We start from the raw sequence: 16,680 nt of genomic DNA on the forward strand, positions 1-16,680 counted from the left end.
AGTGAGGGTTTTCTGGTGATAAATGCCCTCATCTTTTCTGTAGCTGTGAATGTTTTTATTTCTCCTTCATATTTGAACGATATTTTTGATGGGTATAGTATTCTTGGCTGGAAGTTCCTCTCTTTCAGAACTTAAAATATTGGGGTCACTCTCTTCTAGCTTGTAGAGTTTCTGCTTAGAAATCTGTTGATTAACTAATGGGCCTTTCTTTATAAGTTGTATTCCTCTTTTTCCTGGCTGCCTTGAGAATTTTTCTTTGTCATTCATTTGTGTAATTTCATTATGATGTGCCTTGAAGTAGGTTTGTTAGGGTAAGATAACTTGGTGTTCTGTTTGCTTTTTGAATTTGAGGCTTTAGTTCTTTCCACAGGCTTGGGAAGTTCTCATCTATTATTTGTTTGAATATGTTCTCCATTCTATTTTCTCTCTCTTCTCCTTCTGATATACCCATTATTCTTATGTTGCTCTTTCTGATGGAGTCAGACAATTCCTGTAGGGCTTTCTCATTTTTTTCAATTCATGGGTCTCTCTCCTCTTCTCTCTGTAGTGCCTCTAGTTGCCTGTCTTCTATGTCACTAATCCTCTCCTCAATCTGGCCTGTCCTATTGGCTAAGCTGTTACCTCATTTTTCAGTTAATGAATTGAGTTTTTCATCTCTGTTTGATTCATTTTCATAGTTTGAATTTCTTTGGTGAAGTATTCTTTCTGTTCATTGAAATGTTTTTTGAGCTTCCTAAATTTCCTTTCTGTGCCTTCTTGTATATCCCTGAGTATTTTTAGGACTTAAATTTTAAATTCTCTGTCATTTAACTCCAAGATTTCTAATTTATTGAAATTTTTTTCTACAGATTTTTCCTCAGTTATCTGAGCTACATTTCTATCTTTTGAATCCATGATATTTGATTTCTTTTTCTTTAATGTCATTTGAGAGTGATATTGTTAATAACATTAATAAGAGTAGATAAACAATATTTTTTTGAGAAAATGCAGTGAAAATCTGAAAATTTTATTGTACTAATTGGAACAAAAATATGTAGAATTGAGGGCCTAGGTTGAGGATGAGTGACAAGGAGGCAAAAAATGAGGGAAGATTTCACAAAATGCCACAAGAAAAAAATTTGGATCAAGAATAATTTCTTTGTAAATGATGGTCAAATAAAGAAATAGTGTAAGAGAAAAGAAAAGAAAAATAAAATGAGAAAAAAAACAAAAAAATACAGTGAAAAATGAAAATTCTATATTATTAAGTGGCACAAAAACTATAGAATGGAGAACCGGAATTGGGGGAAATGCTAAAGAGATAAAAAGCAAAGTAAAAAGTACAAAAAATGCCACAAAAAATTCCAATCCAGAATAAAATAATTTGTTTGTGGGTGACATTCCTATATGTGCCTTCCTCAGGCAAGCCCAGGGTTTCGAACCAGCAACCTCAGCCGTTCCAGGTTGACACTTTATCCACTGCGCCACCACAGGTCAGGCATGTGGGTGACATTCAAATGAGAGAAAAAGTGAAAGAGAAAAGAAGAAAGAGAAAGAGAGAAAGAGAAAAAAAAATTGAGTTAATTTTTTTTTGGAATGTAACACTCACAAAAAAAAGAATGGAAAATATAATACCTATGGGTAATAAAGTTCAAAATGAAAAGAAATGAATAAAATTAAAAGAGTATAAAATGACCAAGGTGAAAGGAAAAAAGAAGATAAAAAATACAGAAAAAATGGAAAAAGTTATACTGTGATTTTTTCTGGGTTTGAGAAGTTATCTTCTCTCTTTTTCTTTCTTCTCTCTTTTTTTGGCTGGTGGCACTGTACCCCAGGTTCTGTCCCTGTGGCACTCTTAGGTAGCGATTTGCTGTTGTGTGGCTATGGTGATGACATAAACTAGACCTCAGTCCTGTTGGTAGGCCGGGCTTGTTAGTGTTTGCAAGCATCGACAATGGGAGAGTCTGTTTTCCCAGAGCCTCTCCCCAAATCTCTCCATCCTGAACCAGCAGCCTGGGACCCAGGTGTGAAGTTGTCTCAGCCACTGCCTGGTGAGCAAGTGTCTGTAAGAGCTGCCAAATCCCCTCTGTGTCCCCACTCAATTCAGGGTTCTGGGTAAGGCTTTGCCAGCTAGAACCGCTAGTGTATTCAGGCAGGGCTGGGAGCTGATTGCCTTTCAGGTGTCTTTCTATGAGCCTCCGGGCATGTCTAGTATGCCTCAGCACTCTGCAGGTTTGCTCTCCAGAGGTTGTCTGCAAGCTGCCTGCGTGCCCTGCCCTCCACCACTTCTGCAGTTCTCTTCCCCAGGAGTGTGCTTTGTTAGCCTGTATGGCTGGCAGAGGCACCATGCCTGGACAGGTTCAGGTGTAGGGAAGCCGGCTTTTGTGCACTTACCACATGCTGTTTTTTGGGAAGCCGGGATTATTCAGAAACTCTGGTCACAGCCCACGTAGAGGGCCACTACTGACAGTCTCTGACCCAGCCCTTCCATCCTGGAATGTGGGTACCCATGCCCGAAGCACCAGGTGGATCCACTCACACACTGCCCGCGCTTGCCGACTGGAATACTGGGAGTTAACAAGGCAACTGCTCACCCACTTCTGCCGGGGTCTGCGACAGGCGTTAGCTCCATGTGGGCTGAGCTGTGGACACACTCTCTCCTTGGCTTGAATGTCTGTGCCCTAGCCCATTTTTTTTGACTTCCCCAGCCCTTCCTTCCTCTCAGTTCCCAGTGAAAGCAGCCCTTCCTCAGATCAGTGAGGAAAGCAGAATACTCTATTCTCCATCTTATTTCCTTCAGAGTGGATTATATATTCATCCACCTTTTTGCTCAATTGTACCTTTGTTTGATGTATGTGTATTTCAGATGCTCCTAAGATTGGTTTTATGTCTCTAGTTGTTGAATTTGTTGAAGTTTCAGGGAGAGGTATCGGGAGCACTCCTCACTGCGCCACCTCTCTGAAATTTTTTGATTAGTGAAAAATAGAATACAAGATTAGAGTAAATAATAAATGTTACATTTATGCTTGAGTTTTTATGTCACTTTATGTGAAATAGTAAATAAAATAGTATATCTGCAGTTACTCAGCAAAATGTCCAAGGAGCTATTTAAAGGGCTGCCTAAGCATATACTGTATATATTTTTTCTTCTTTTCTAAGTGAGGGGAGGGGAAATAGAGAAACAGACTCCCTCACGCACCCCAACAGGGATTCATCCAGCAACCTACGTCTGGGGCTGATGCTCTGCTGATCTGGTGCCATGCTTGCAAACAAGCTATTTTTAGCACCTGAGGATAGAGGCTCCACAGTGTCATCATCAGTGCCCAGAACCAATGTGCTCAAAGCAATCGAGTCATGGAGCTGGAGGGGAAGAGAGAAAGAAAGGGAGGGAAAGAGAGGGGTGGAGAAACAGATGGTCACTTCTGTGTGCCCTTACTGGGAAACAAACTCAGTTGATCCACATGCCAAGCCAATGCTCTACCATTGAGCAAACCAGTTAGAACCACTTAAGCATCTATTTAAAAACAAATTACAGTGGTACCTTGAGATACAAACAGACCAACATACAAATTTTTTTTAAGATACGAGGTGTGACTCGGTCCATATTTTTATTTGAGATCCAAGTGAAATGTGAAATTCTGAGATATAAGTCATGATTCAGGAAGCTGCTGCTAGTTGGCATGTTGGTGCACGGGTCCAGTATTGGCAGTTTGATATATGAGTTGACTGACTTATGAGCTCAGCTACAGAATGAATTAAATTTGTATCTCAAAGTACCACTGTAATATTTTACACACCCCCTGTGAGTAACTCCAGTATAATTAAGTAAATCAGAGTATAGGATTATGTTTATTCATTTAAATAGGCTAAAACACATATACTTATTGATCTTGATAGACCATCTTTGCCTTTTCTTTGACTTCCTTTTTATTTACTCTTATTATTTTATTAGTGACCATATATTATCTTCAAATGACTAGATTCTAACACTGGCTCCTTTGCAGGAAAGAGATATACAATAGATCACAAGACTTTTTCTAAACTCATCTTGATCCAGAGGCCATAAAGCACTGCTCAAATACAGTGTTTGAACCACTTGGCAAAACTCTCTGAGCCCACCTGAGCACTGTATTTAACAATGATTGATTTAAATTTCTTATGAGGGACAGCTGGGTATGAAACATATTTGTTTGGCGTTCCTGAAAAGTTGAGCTATTTCACAACTAACTTCATAAAGAGAATATGGAAACATGAACATATATTTTACAAATATCCTTAATAATCAGGGATCACTTACTCACTTTTGGAATTTTAAATTAACATTGTATTAAAGTTAAGGAAAAACACTTTCACTTATCAGTATTTAACTTGTAGGAAATATCAAAAAAATAAGAAGAATAAACCTGAAAAGCCTACCTCAACCTGAAAAGCTTAAAACTACTTTTATATTGAGTAAAACCCAATGTTCCACAGATAATGTATTTGATTGCTAAAATGCAGTTGATCTTACTAAACATAATTCAATAAATGTAATGCCATTTTTCTAAAGGTTCAATTATATTTTAATACTGAAAGAAAAGTCTAAGACTTATTTAATCAATTCTGCCATGATTAAAACTTAATTCCATATATTAATAGTCATAGTATTCTATTAAGTCTGGTAGAAAAAATTTATAATGCCATTTACTTCTATTCTTAATCATTATAGTAAAATAGAACATATTATGCCTCTTAACATACTTGAATTTTGAATTAAATACAAAATTATTACTAAAAATAGTACAGAAAATTATTTTTAAATAATTCACTATAAAATTAGCAAAAAGAAAAATAATAAAGCAGTGATGATCTGAAGGTTAATTGTTTTTTTCTTTCTTCTTTCTGTCCCCTCTCCTCCCCTTCACTTCTCTCTTCTTCTAGAAAAAAAAAATTTCAAACTCTTTGACAAAGTGAAGTAGCACTTTCTGGAAGCAATTAATGTAACCTTATTTAGCTATACTTTAGCAACAAATAATGATTTTGGCACATGTTATAGAACAATAGGGTTATTGCTGACACATACAATTTTTTTAATTAAACTCTTTTTTTTAATTTTTTTTATTCATTTTTTTTTAGAAAGGAGAGACAGTGACAGAGAGAGAGAGAGAGAGAGAGAGAGAGAAAGGGGGTAGGAGCAGGAAGCATCAACTCCCATATGTGCCTTGACAAGACAAGTGCAGGGTTTTGAACCGGTGACCTCAGTGTTCCAGGTCAACGCTTTATCCACTGCACCACTACAGGTCAGGCTAATTAAACTATTTTAAGATATGTGTCGATTCACATGCAGTGTAAGATGTAATATATGCAGATCGTATGTACCCTACACTTGATCTTAGCCAATAGGCGCAGAAGTGATTCTGCATATCCTTTAACCAGTTTACCTTAAGGATAACATGTTACAACCCTACAGCACACACTCACAGCCAGGATATTGACATTGATATAGTTAATGTAGAGAAAAATTTCATCATCATATACTTTTATTGCTACATCCATTTCCTTCTCACCCCACTCCTTCTTTAATCCCAGTCAACTATTAGTAATGTGTTGATTTCTATCATATATATGATAGAATATATATTTATACAATTTATACATACATATATATAAAGACTTTTTTTAGAGCAGTTTTAAATTCACAGTAAAATTAAGAAGACAGTATGAATATTTTCCATTATTCCCTGTCTCCCAAATGTATGGCCCTTCCCATGGCCAATATTTACCACCAGAGTCGTGCATTTGTTACGATTGGTGAACCTACATTGACACATATTCACTCAAAGCCCATAGATTATATTATGGTTCACTCTTGATGTAGTACATTCTGTGGGTTTAGACAAATGTTCAGTGACACATAACTATCATTACAGTATCATAAAGAGTATTTTCACTGCTCCTAAGGTACTTTGTGCCTATTCCTTTCTCCCTACCCTCCATACACTTGAAACCAATGATCATTTTACTGTCTTGGTAGTCTTTGGAGAATGTGATATCATGTGGTATGGGATCATATATGTAGGTTTTTCAGCTTGGCTTCTTTCATTTCATAATATGCATTTAAGTGTTCTCTATGGCTTTTTGTGACTTGACAGTTCATTTCTTTTTAGTGATGAGTAATATTTCATTGTCTGAATGTATGATAATTTATTTATTTATCTACCTACTAAAGGATGTTTTGGTTTTCTTTATATTTTGGTGGTTATGAATAAAGCTGCTATAAACATCCATGTTCAGGTTTCTATGAGGTATAAATTTTAAACTACTTTAGGTAAAAATACCAAGGAACATAATTGCTGGATCATAGGCAGGTATATTTAGTTTTGTAAGAAACTACCAAACTGTTTAACAAAGTGACTGTACTATTTTACAGTCCCACCTGCAATAAAATAAGAGTTCATGTTACTCTACATCTTCAGCAGTTTGTGGTATTGTCAGTGTTTCAGATATTGGCCATTCTAATAGATATGTAGTGAATGTTTATTTATATGATATTTTCATTTCAAGAATGTTGTATAAATAAAATTATATAGGATGTAACCTTTTGGATCAGCTTTTTTTTCACTAGCCTACTTTATTTGGAGGTTAAACCAAGTTTTAGCCTGTATGAACAGCCTGCACCTTTTTATCACTGGGTAGTATTCTATAGTATGAATATACATAGTTTAACCCCTGACCCACTGAAGATCATTTAGGTTGTTTCCAGTTTAGGATAGGATGTATAAAGTTGCTATGAACAATTGTGTTGTCATTGTTTTGAGATAAATGCCTACAAGTGCACTTATTAGGTTATAGAAATGTTGCATGTTCTTGACAACCTACTCTCCACTCATAAGTATGCACTTCAGGAGTGAGCAAATTATCAGCTGTGGGCTGATAATTTAAGAAATGGGAAATGGAAACCAATGTATTAACATAATCTTCTTCTTGTCTCCTGGACAAAGAAATTTGTGATGTTTTTTTAAAGTCCCCTCAGAAGATTCTGGTGAGGCCAAGCATGAGTTACAGATGTAGATGGAGGTGGCTCTTGTTATTATAGAGGTTGAGAAATACTGAGATCTATAGTGTAAGGCCTGAGACCCAGGGGAACCAATGGTATGTATAAGTTCTAGATCAACTCTGGATCCACAGGCAGGAGGAGACAAATGTTTCAGCTCAGCAGCCAATAGGCAGTGAACATTCTCTGTTTCTTCAATTCTTTGGTTCTACGTGGGCCCTCAAGGGAGTGGATGAGGCCCAATCACATTGGGGAAGATAATCTGCTTTACTCAGTCTATGAATTTAAATGTTTATGTCATCTAGAGAAAAACTCACAGACATTCCCAGAATAATGTTTAACCAAATATCTGAGCACCTTATAACTTTTTAAGTTGACACAAAAAATTAACCATCATATTTTCTCAACATGCAATTATTCTACCTAAGATCACACTCCTCAAGGAATAACTACACATAAAACTTTTTCTTAGGCCTGGCTTCTAGGGAAACTCATTTTAAGAAAAAAATTAAACCAAAGATGCCTTTAAATTGAAATATATCATTGGAAAACAGGTGTTTTATCTTTTAAAATTAGAAATATTCTCTTTAGATTATTATATGAAACAAATATTAAAAATGTTGTTTAAGCTCCTAGACTCTGAAGTATATGTGGGCTCTAATTTGAGAAATAATAGTGCAATGAATAAGCTGTAGGGAAGAGAGATTAAAATGTTGCAGGAGAGCAAATCCTCAGAGGATTGACACTCAGACAGCTTATAAGAGGAAAAGGAGAATTTATTAAGCCAGCGGAGCACACGGCACTATAGCTCCAAAGACACATGCTCCCCAAAATTAGATTTCTTACATCTTATATACCCTTTATAGAACATAAGTTTACCTTTATGGGTCTCATGATTCCTTTGTCACTAATTGCATGATTTCAGGATGGGAAGGGTCTTACAGGATGCACAGGATAATCATCAGTAAATCACCCATTAAGGAGAAAGAAAGGGGGAAGAGGAAAGGGCTATTCAAGTCTCCCTTTCCTCTCCTATATTCTAGGCTGTTTTATCTTCTTTCACCCAGGTGTATAGAAGGGAGGGGGTCCAAGACTACTTCTTCCTTCCATACAAAACCTTCTAAGTATGAAAACCTTTTCATTTACATTATAACAGCCTTTTTCTATGATCGGTCATCTTGAGACTTTGTAAATTACACACAAAAAATCATATTTACAAAATCTCTCTGAACACTGGCCTAAATAATAAAATATTCTTGAAGCCTCTTATTTAAAGGGGGGTCTTTTTCTTAGAAAGGCAGAAAGATTTGTTGATTACAACCATGGCAGATTAAAGAAATGGTAATACTTCCCTACTCCTCCCTACATCTATACCCTTTGTTATTTGAGTTTCACTTTTTTTTTTCTCAAGATTTGCCTACTTCTCCATTTCCTGGTTGTGGGCTGGCCTTGTAACTTATTTGGCAAAGAACAATTGGTTGACTCTGTGGCAGTTACAAGCCTAGGCTTTTAGGGGTCTTGCTTCACTGAAACTCTAGGCCAGTGCCAAGTATCCACTTGTGATAGACAGACAGCTGTACTCAAGGGACTATGTGGTGATAGACAGCTGTGGCTGAGAGACTTTGTGGAGCAAAGTTAACCCAGTATAAATCAGCCAGACAGCCACTATTCACAGAAGCATGAGAGGACTCTCCAATTGGGATCAGGACAAATTGCTAAATTTCAGAATTAAGGGTTAAATAATGATTAGTGACTTAAGGCACTAGTTTAGAGGTTAACTGCTTAATCAGCAAGCTAGTCTATGACATCATAGGCTTAGATGACAAGGATCTGAAATAGAAGAGTAGTGATAAAAGCAGAATGAGAGGATTATGTCAGAGTAATGGCGCGGTAGGAAGCGATACCGATAAATCTCCCCCAAAACTCAACAAGATCTTCAACCAGAAACAGAAAAACCTATCCTTGGAGCCTCCAGACGTTTCGCAATACACCCGAAGGTATGGTCGAGCGAAAAATTGGCTAAATATATAATCAAACCCCGAAGGAAATAGGGAGTAAGAAATGCTCCACCTTCCTCACTAACCTAAATAGGGCTGCTTTCACTGGGAACTGAGAGTATAGAAACTAAGGCAGGCAAAAGGGGTGAATAGACCCAGGCCGCAGCACAAACGGCTGAACCAGGCTGTGGCACGGAGATCCAAGCTGAGAAAAAACTGTTCCTGTGGCAACCTGGGCAATACAAGCTAACACTCGCACCAAATCCAGACAAAGAAAGACAAGTGGGGCAGCCATTTTCCCCGATCTCCTGGTTGGTGTGCACAGATAGTGGGCAAGAGATTCTTGCGAAAGCCCCAGGAGTGGGTGCCCGTGTTATCCCACAGAGGGGCAGAGTCAGGGGCCTTTGTGTGGGCAAATCTGTTGTAAACAGATCAAACTGAGAAAAGAATATAGCAAAAAAGGAATACAACTTTAAAGAAGAAAATGGCAATAAACAACTACATATCAATAATAACCTTAAATGTAAATGTATTAAATGATCCAATCAAAAGACATAGGGTAGCTGTGTGGAAAAGAAAACAGGACCCATACATATGCTGTCTACAAGAGACACACCTTAGAACAAAAGACACACATAGATTGAAGGTAAAAGGATGGAAAAAAACATTTCATACAAACAGAAATGAAAAAAAAGCTGGGGTAGCAATACTTATATCAGAAAATTGGACTTTAAAACAAAGGATATAGTAAGAGATAAAGAAGGCCACTACATAATAATAAAGGGAGTAATCCAACAGGAAGATATAACTATTATAAATATCTATGCACCTAATATAGGAGCACCCAAATATATAAAGTAGACTTTGATGGATTTAAAGGGTGAGATCAACAGCAATACTATAATAGTAGGGGATTTCAATACCCCACTAACATCACTAGATAGATCCTCAAGAAAGAAAATTAACAAAGAAACAGCAGACTTATTGGACACACTAGATCAACTCGATTTAATAGATATCTTCAGAACCTTTCAACCTAAAGCAGCAGAATATACATTCTTTTCAAGTGCTCATGGTACATTCTCTAGGATAGACCACATGTTAGGGCACAAAAGTGCTCTCAACAAATTTAAGAAGACTGAAATCATATCAAGCACTTTCTCTGATCACAACGGCATGAAACTAGAAATGAATCACAACAGAAAAGCTCAAAAATTCTCAAACACATGAAAACTAAATAGCAGGTTGTTAAATAATGAATGGATTAGTGACGTCACGGAAATGGCGCTGTGAGCAGCGCGTCCAACAGATCTCCCCAAAATCTCAACAAATTTATCAACTAGAAACAGAAAAATTTATCCTCGGAGCATCCCGGAGTTCTACACACTCACTGAAAGCGAAAGGACTGTTGCCGAGGAGGGAATACGCCTGTGGTGAGTCAACCCACATGTGCAGCTGCCCGCGCTGCGGTCCGGAGAGTCCTGGCCACCGGAGTGCACTAAGAAGCCGCGCGCGCAACCCATGCCGCGGTCCGGGGAGTCCCGGCCACCACCGGCGTGCACTGAGAAGCCACGTGCGCGCCCCATGCCACGGTCCGGGGAGTCCCGGTCACCACCGGTGTGCACTGAGAAGCCGCGCGCATGCCCCGTGCCGCGGTCCGGGGAGTCCCGGCCACCACCGGTGTGAACTGAGAAGCCGCGCGCGCGCCCCGTGCCACAGTCCGGGAGGGGCGCCAAACCTGTCTTTCCTAGTCAGGAGATTCTCTCCGTGGGCGGGGCACCTCACCCAGCCATTCGAGCTAACAATCAAGCGTTGGGGGAGGGGCGCGAAGACAGCCTAAAATAGTCTCTGGAGCACAGCTGCAGATCCAATCACTGAAATTAGCTTAACCCACGAAATCTGCACACCCACGGGGCTCTAATTGATAAGATCTCTCCCAGTTCAGTGATCCAAGACAGGAGGCATAATATTTTTCAGTGCCTTTCGCTAAAGGGGCGGGGGCAACTTCTGATTGACAGAGCCTCCATATTCAGGGATATACCTAACAAGAGGGACTTGGCAGATATTAAGATCTATACAGCAAGCAGTGAATAGTGCATCTTCTTTCCAGCCAAAACAGGCTACAAAGTGTGGAAAGCCTGGGTTGAGTGGTCCAACTGAATGGTAGGTGCTGAACAGTCACCTTGACAACAATTGACTCCCAACCCCACCCGATTACGCTGGAGGCTCTGACTGCCAGATCCTTACCCAAGCCTTGCGCTGAGTGAGATAGAGTGGGGATTTCCCAGCTCTTTGAGCCTCTTATTCCCTAGAGAGAAGCAGTGGCAGCCTCATAGCTGGATCACCAGGCTGATAATTCAGGAAGGGGAGACTAGGGGAGAGACTCCAGGAAAGCAAACTCTCTCATTGTTGGACTCTGCAAACGCCAACAAGCCTTGACTACCAGCGAGACTAAAGCCAATTATATGACATTGCCATAGAATCCCATCAACTGCAAATCCCTACCTAAGCGCGACACAGGGGCAGAACCTGGGGTAAGAGTCACCGACCAGGAAGAGGGAGAGAAAAGAAAAAGGAAGAAGTTAACCTCTCAAAATCAAGAAAAATCCAGACTTTATAACTTGTTCCACTAATTCTTTGTTGTTGTTTCTTTCTTCTTTCTTATTGCCTTTATTATTATTTGTATTTCCTCCACCTCGGTCCTTTTATTCTCTGGCCATCTTATGCTACCCTTTTCTTGAACTACACTACCCATGAGTATTACATTTTATTTCTTTTCTTCATCCTTACTCTCCCTTAGGGTTACACTCCAAAACCCTTAACTCTCACTCTCTCTTTTGTTTTCTTTTTGTTTTTTTTCCCATTCCTTTTTTCTTCCTTCGTTTCTCTCTTTTTCTTATTTTTTTCTTTCTATTCATTTCTTCTTTCCTCCTTTTACTTTTCCTCTCATTTAATCCTCAATCACGAACACATTATTTAATTTGGAACTCAAGTTTTTTTGTTTTTTTTGTTGTTTGTTCTTTTTTTTTTCTTTTGTGCTTTTGTTCTTGGTTTTCCTTTATTTGTTTGTTTTTGTGGCATTTTGGGTACTTTTTACATTGATTTTTAACTCACTAGCATTCCTCCCAACCCAAAGTCTCCATTGTATTTAGTCTTCGCTCCACTTAATACAACAGATTTTTACTTATTATTTTTATTTTTTTCTTCTTTAAATATTATTTTTTCTCTCCTTTTTTCTGTTTCCCTCTTATCCCTCTCACTATATCTCTTAGTCGACCATCACTTACAAGCAAATCATTTTATGATTGTCTAAGATATCCTACTTTTTTTTTTTTTTGCATTTAGTAAGTCCCTAATTCCATTTTTGCCCCTTGAACTCTTCACCCCAAATCAGGCCCTCTGTTATAGGCAGTTTTTGTTCTATTTAGCATAATATAATTCACAGGTCATCACGATATTTATCTAAAGAGGTGAGAGGAGGGGAGGAGAAGAAAGAAAAAAGGGGGAAATAATAAATTATTACTTTTTTGGTGTGTGGAGTGTTTTCCTTTTTTTTTTTCTTTTATTTATTTTTTTCCCTTTTTATTCTTTATTAATTCTAATTAACACTATCAACAAGACCACCTTCAGATGCCAATAAGAAAAAGGAAATCGAATATTATGGATACAAAAGATAGAGAGGTAACACAAATTGATGTGGAAAAATGTATGGAGAAAAGATTTAACATATTGGAAGCCTTGGAGCCAAATGACAGAGAATTTAAAATAAAAATCTTAAAAATACTCAGAGATATACAAGAAAACACAGAAAGGCAATTTAGGGAAATCAGAAAACAACTCAAAGATCACAAAGAATATATTACCAAGGAAATTGAAACTATAAAAACAAATCAAACAAATGAAAAACTCAATTCACAAACTGAAAAACGAGATAACAAGCTTAGCTAATAGAACAGCCCAGATAGAAGATAGGATTAGTGAAATAGAAGACAAGCAACTTGAGGCACAACAGAGAGAAGAAGAAAGAGACTCAAAAATAATAAAAAACAAGAAAGCCCTACAGGAATTGTCTGACTCCATCAGAAAGAATAACATAAGAATAATAGGTATATCAGAGGGAGAAAGAAAATGGAATGGAGAATATACTCAAACAAATAATAGATGAGAACTTCCCAAGCCTGTGGAAAGAACTAAAGCCTCAAATTCAAGAAGGAAACAGAACACCGAGTTTTCTTAACCCCAACAAACCCACTCCAAGGCACATCATAATGAAGATGACACAAACCAATGACAAAAAAAAAATTCTCAAGGCAGCCAGGGAAAAGAAGAATACAACATATAAAGGAAGGCCTATTAGATTATCATCAGATTTCTCAGCAGAAACTCTACAAGCTAGAACAGAGTGGACCCCAATATTCAAAGCCCTGAAAGAGAGAAACTTTCAGCCAAGTATACTATACCCATCAAAGCTATTCTTCAAGTACGAAGGAGATATAAAAACATTCACAAATACAGAAAAGATGAGAGAATTTATCATCAGAAAGCCCCCATTCCAGGAAATACTAAAGGGGGTTTTCCAACCAGATTCAAAGAACAAAAGAAAACAAAACCACAAGTAACAGCTCCACCAAGAAAACAATAAAACCAAACTTAAACTGTGAAAACAAAAGAAAAAAAAAGGGGGAGAAAAGATGAAGATTAACAGTAGCAAAGGACGATGAAGTGCAGAAATACCCATAAGAAAGGGTTCTAGAATGAATAGGGTAGGTATCCTTTTCATTACTTAATGGTAACCACCTTGAAAAAACCACCACAAAAACACTTGACTTAAAAAAGGTAGCAACAGAAGAAAGAAGTATGGAATACAAACAAACAAAAACAAACGATAGAAAAACAAAAAAGAAGAATCAAACAAGATACAAAACTAACAGAAAGCAATTTATAAAATGGCAATAGGGAACACACAAGTGTCAATAATTACACTAAATGTAAATGGATTAAACTTACCAATAAAAAGACACAGAGTAGCAGAATGGATTAAAAAAGAAAATCCAACTATATGCTGCCTACAAGAAACACATCTAAGCAACAAGGATAAAAACAAATTCAAAGTGAAAGGCTGGAAAACAATACTCCAAGCAAACAACACCCAAAAAAAAGCAGGTGTAGCAATACTCATATCTGATAATGCTGACTACAAGACAGAAAAAGTACTCAGAGACAAAAATGGTCACTTCATAATGATTAAGGGGACACTGAATCAAGAAGACATAACAATCCTTAATATATATGCACCAAACCAAGAAGCACCAAAATATATAAGACAGCTACTTATTGACCTTAAAACAAAAACTGACAAAAATACAATCATACTTGGAGACCTCAATACACCGCTGATGGCTCTAGATCGGTCATCCAAACAGAGAATCAATAAAGATATAGTGGCCTTAAATGAAATACTAGAACACCTGGATATGATAGACACCTACAGGACACTTCATCCCAAAGCGACAGAGTATACATTTTTCTCTAGTGTACATGGAACATTCTCAAGAATTGACCATATGTTGGGCCACAAAGACAATATCAGCAAATTTAGAAAAATTGAAATTGTACCAAGCATATTCTCTGATCATAATGCCTTGAAACTAGAATTTAACTGTGAAAAAGAGGGGGGAAAACCCACAAAATTGTGGAAACTAAACAACATACTTCTAAAAAATGAATGGGTCAAAGAAGAAATAAGTGCAGAGATCAAAAGATATATACAGACAAATGAAAATGAAAATACGACATATCAGAATCTCTGGGATGCAGCAAAAGCAGTAATAAGAGGAAAGTTCATATCACTTCAGGCCTATATGAACAAACAAGAGAGAGCCGAAGTAAACCACTTAACTTCACACCTTAAGGAGCTAGAAAAAGAAGAACAAAGACAACCCAAAACCAGCCGGAGAAAGGAGATAATAAAAATAAGAGCAGAAATAACAAAATACAGAACAGAAAAAGTATAGAAAAAATCAATAAAACAAGGAGCTGGTTCTTTGAAAAGATCAACAAAATCGACAAACACTTGGCAAGACTCACCAAGGAAAAAAGACACAGGACTCTAATAAATAAAATCCAAAATGAAAGAGGAGAAATCACCACAGACATCATAGATATACAAAGAATTATTGTAGAATACTATGAAAAACTATATGTCACCAAATACAACAATCTAGAAGAAATGGATAAATTCCTAGAACAATACAACCTTCCTAAACTGAGTCATGAAAAAGCAGAAAGCCTAAACAGACCAATCAGCAGGGAGGAAATAGAAAAAACTATTAAAAACCTCCCCAAAAATAAAAGTCCAGGCCCAGACGGTTATACTAGTGAATTCTATCAAACATTCAAAGAAGTCTTGGTTCCTATTCTACTCAAAGTCTTCCAAAAAATTGAAGAACAAACAATACTTCCAAACACATTTTATGAGGCCAACATAACCCTCATACCAAAACCAGGCAAGGATGGCACAAAGAAAGAAAACTACAGACCAATATCTCTAATGAATACGGATGCTAAAATACTAAACAAAATACTGACAAATCGAATACAACAACATATTAAAAAAATAATACATCATGATCAAGTGGGATTCATCCCAGAATCTCAAGGATGGTTCAACATACGCAAAACGGTTAACGTAATACACCATATCAACAAAACAAAGAATAAAAAACACATGATCTTATCAATAGATGCAGAAAAGGCTTTCGATAAAATACAACACAATTTTATGTTTAAGACTCTCAACAAAATGGGTATAGAAGGAAAATATCTCAACATGATAAAGGCCATATATGATAAACCATCAGCCAACATCATATTAAATGGCGTAAAACTGAGGACTTTCCACCTTAAATCAGGAACACGACAGGATTGTCCACTCTCTCCACTCTTATTTAACATGGTGCTAGAAGTTCTGGCCAGAGCAATCAGACAAGACAAAGAAATAAAAGGCATCCATATCGGAAAAGAAGAAGTAAAGGTATCACTTTTTGCTGATGATATGATCCTATAAATCGAAAACCCAAAGGACTCCACAAAAAGATTACTAGAAACGATAAACCAATACAGTAAGGTCGCAGGATACAAAATTAACATACAAAAGTCCATAGCCTTTCTATATGCCAACAATGAAATATTAGAAAACGAACTCAAAAAAATAATCCCCTTCACGATTGCAACAACAACAAAAAATACCTAGGAATAAACATAACAAAGAATATAAAGGACCTATATAACGAAAACTAGAAGGCATTGCTAAGAAATAGAAAAAGACACAATGAGATGGAAAAATATTCCTTGTTCTTGGATAGGAAGAATAAATATAATGAAAATGAACATATTACCCAAAGTAATATATAAATTTAATGCAATTCCCATCAAAATTCCTATGACATTTTTTAAAGAAATGGAGCAAAAAATCTTCAGATTTATATGGAACTATAAAAAACCCCAAATAGCCAAAGCAATCCTAAGGAAAAAGAGTGAAGCTGGGGGCATTACAATACCTGACTTTAAACTATATTATAGGGCCACAATAATCAAAACTGTATGGTATTGGCAGAAAAATAGACACTCAGACCAATGGAACAGAATAGAAAGCCCAGAAATAAAACCACA

This window comes from Saccopteryx leptura, chromosome 3 (genome assembly GCF_036850995.1).
Source record: "Saccopteryx leptura isolate mSacLep1 chromosome 3, mSacLep1_pri_phased_curated, whole genome shotgun sequence".
Lineage (NCBI taxonomy): Eukaryota > Metazoa > Chordata > Mammalia > Chiroptera > Emballonuridae > Saccopteryx > Saccopteryx leptura.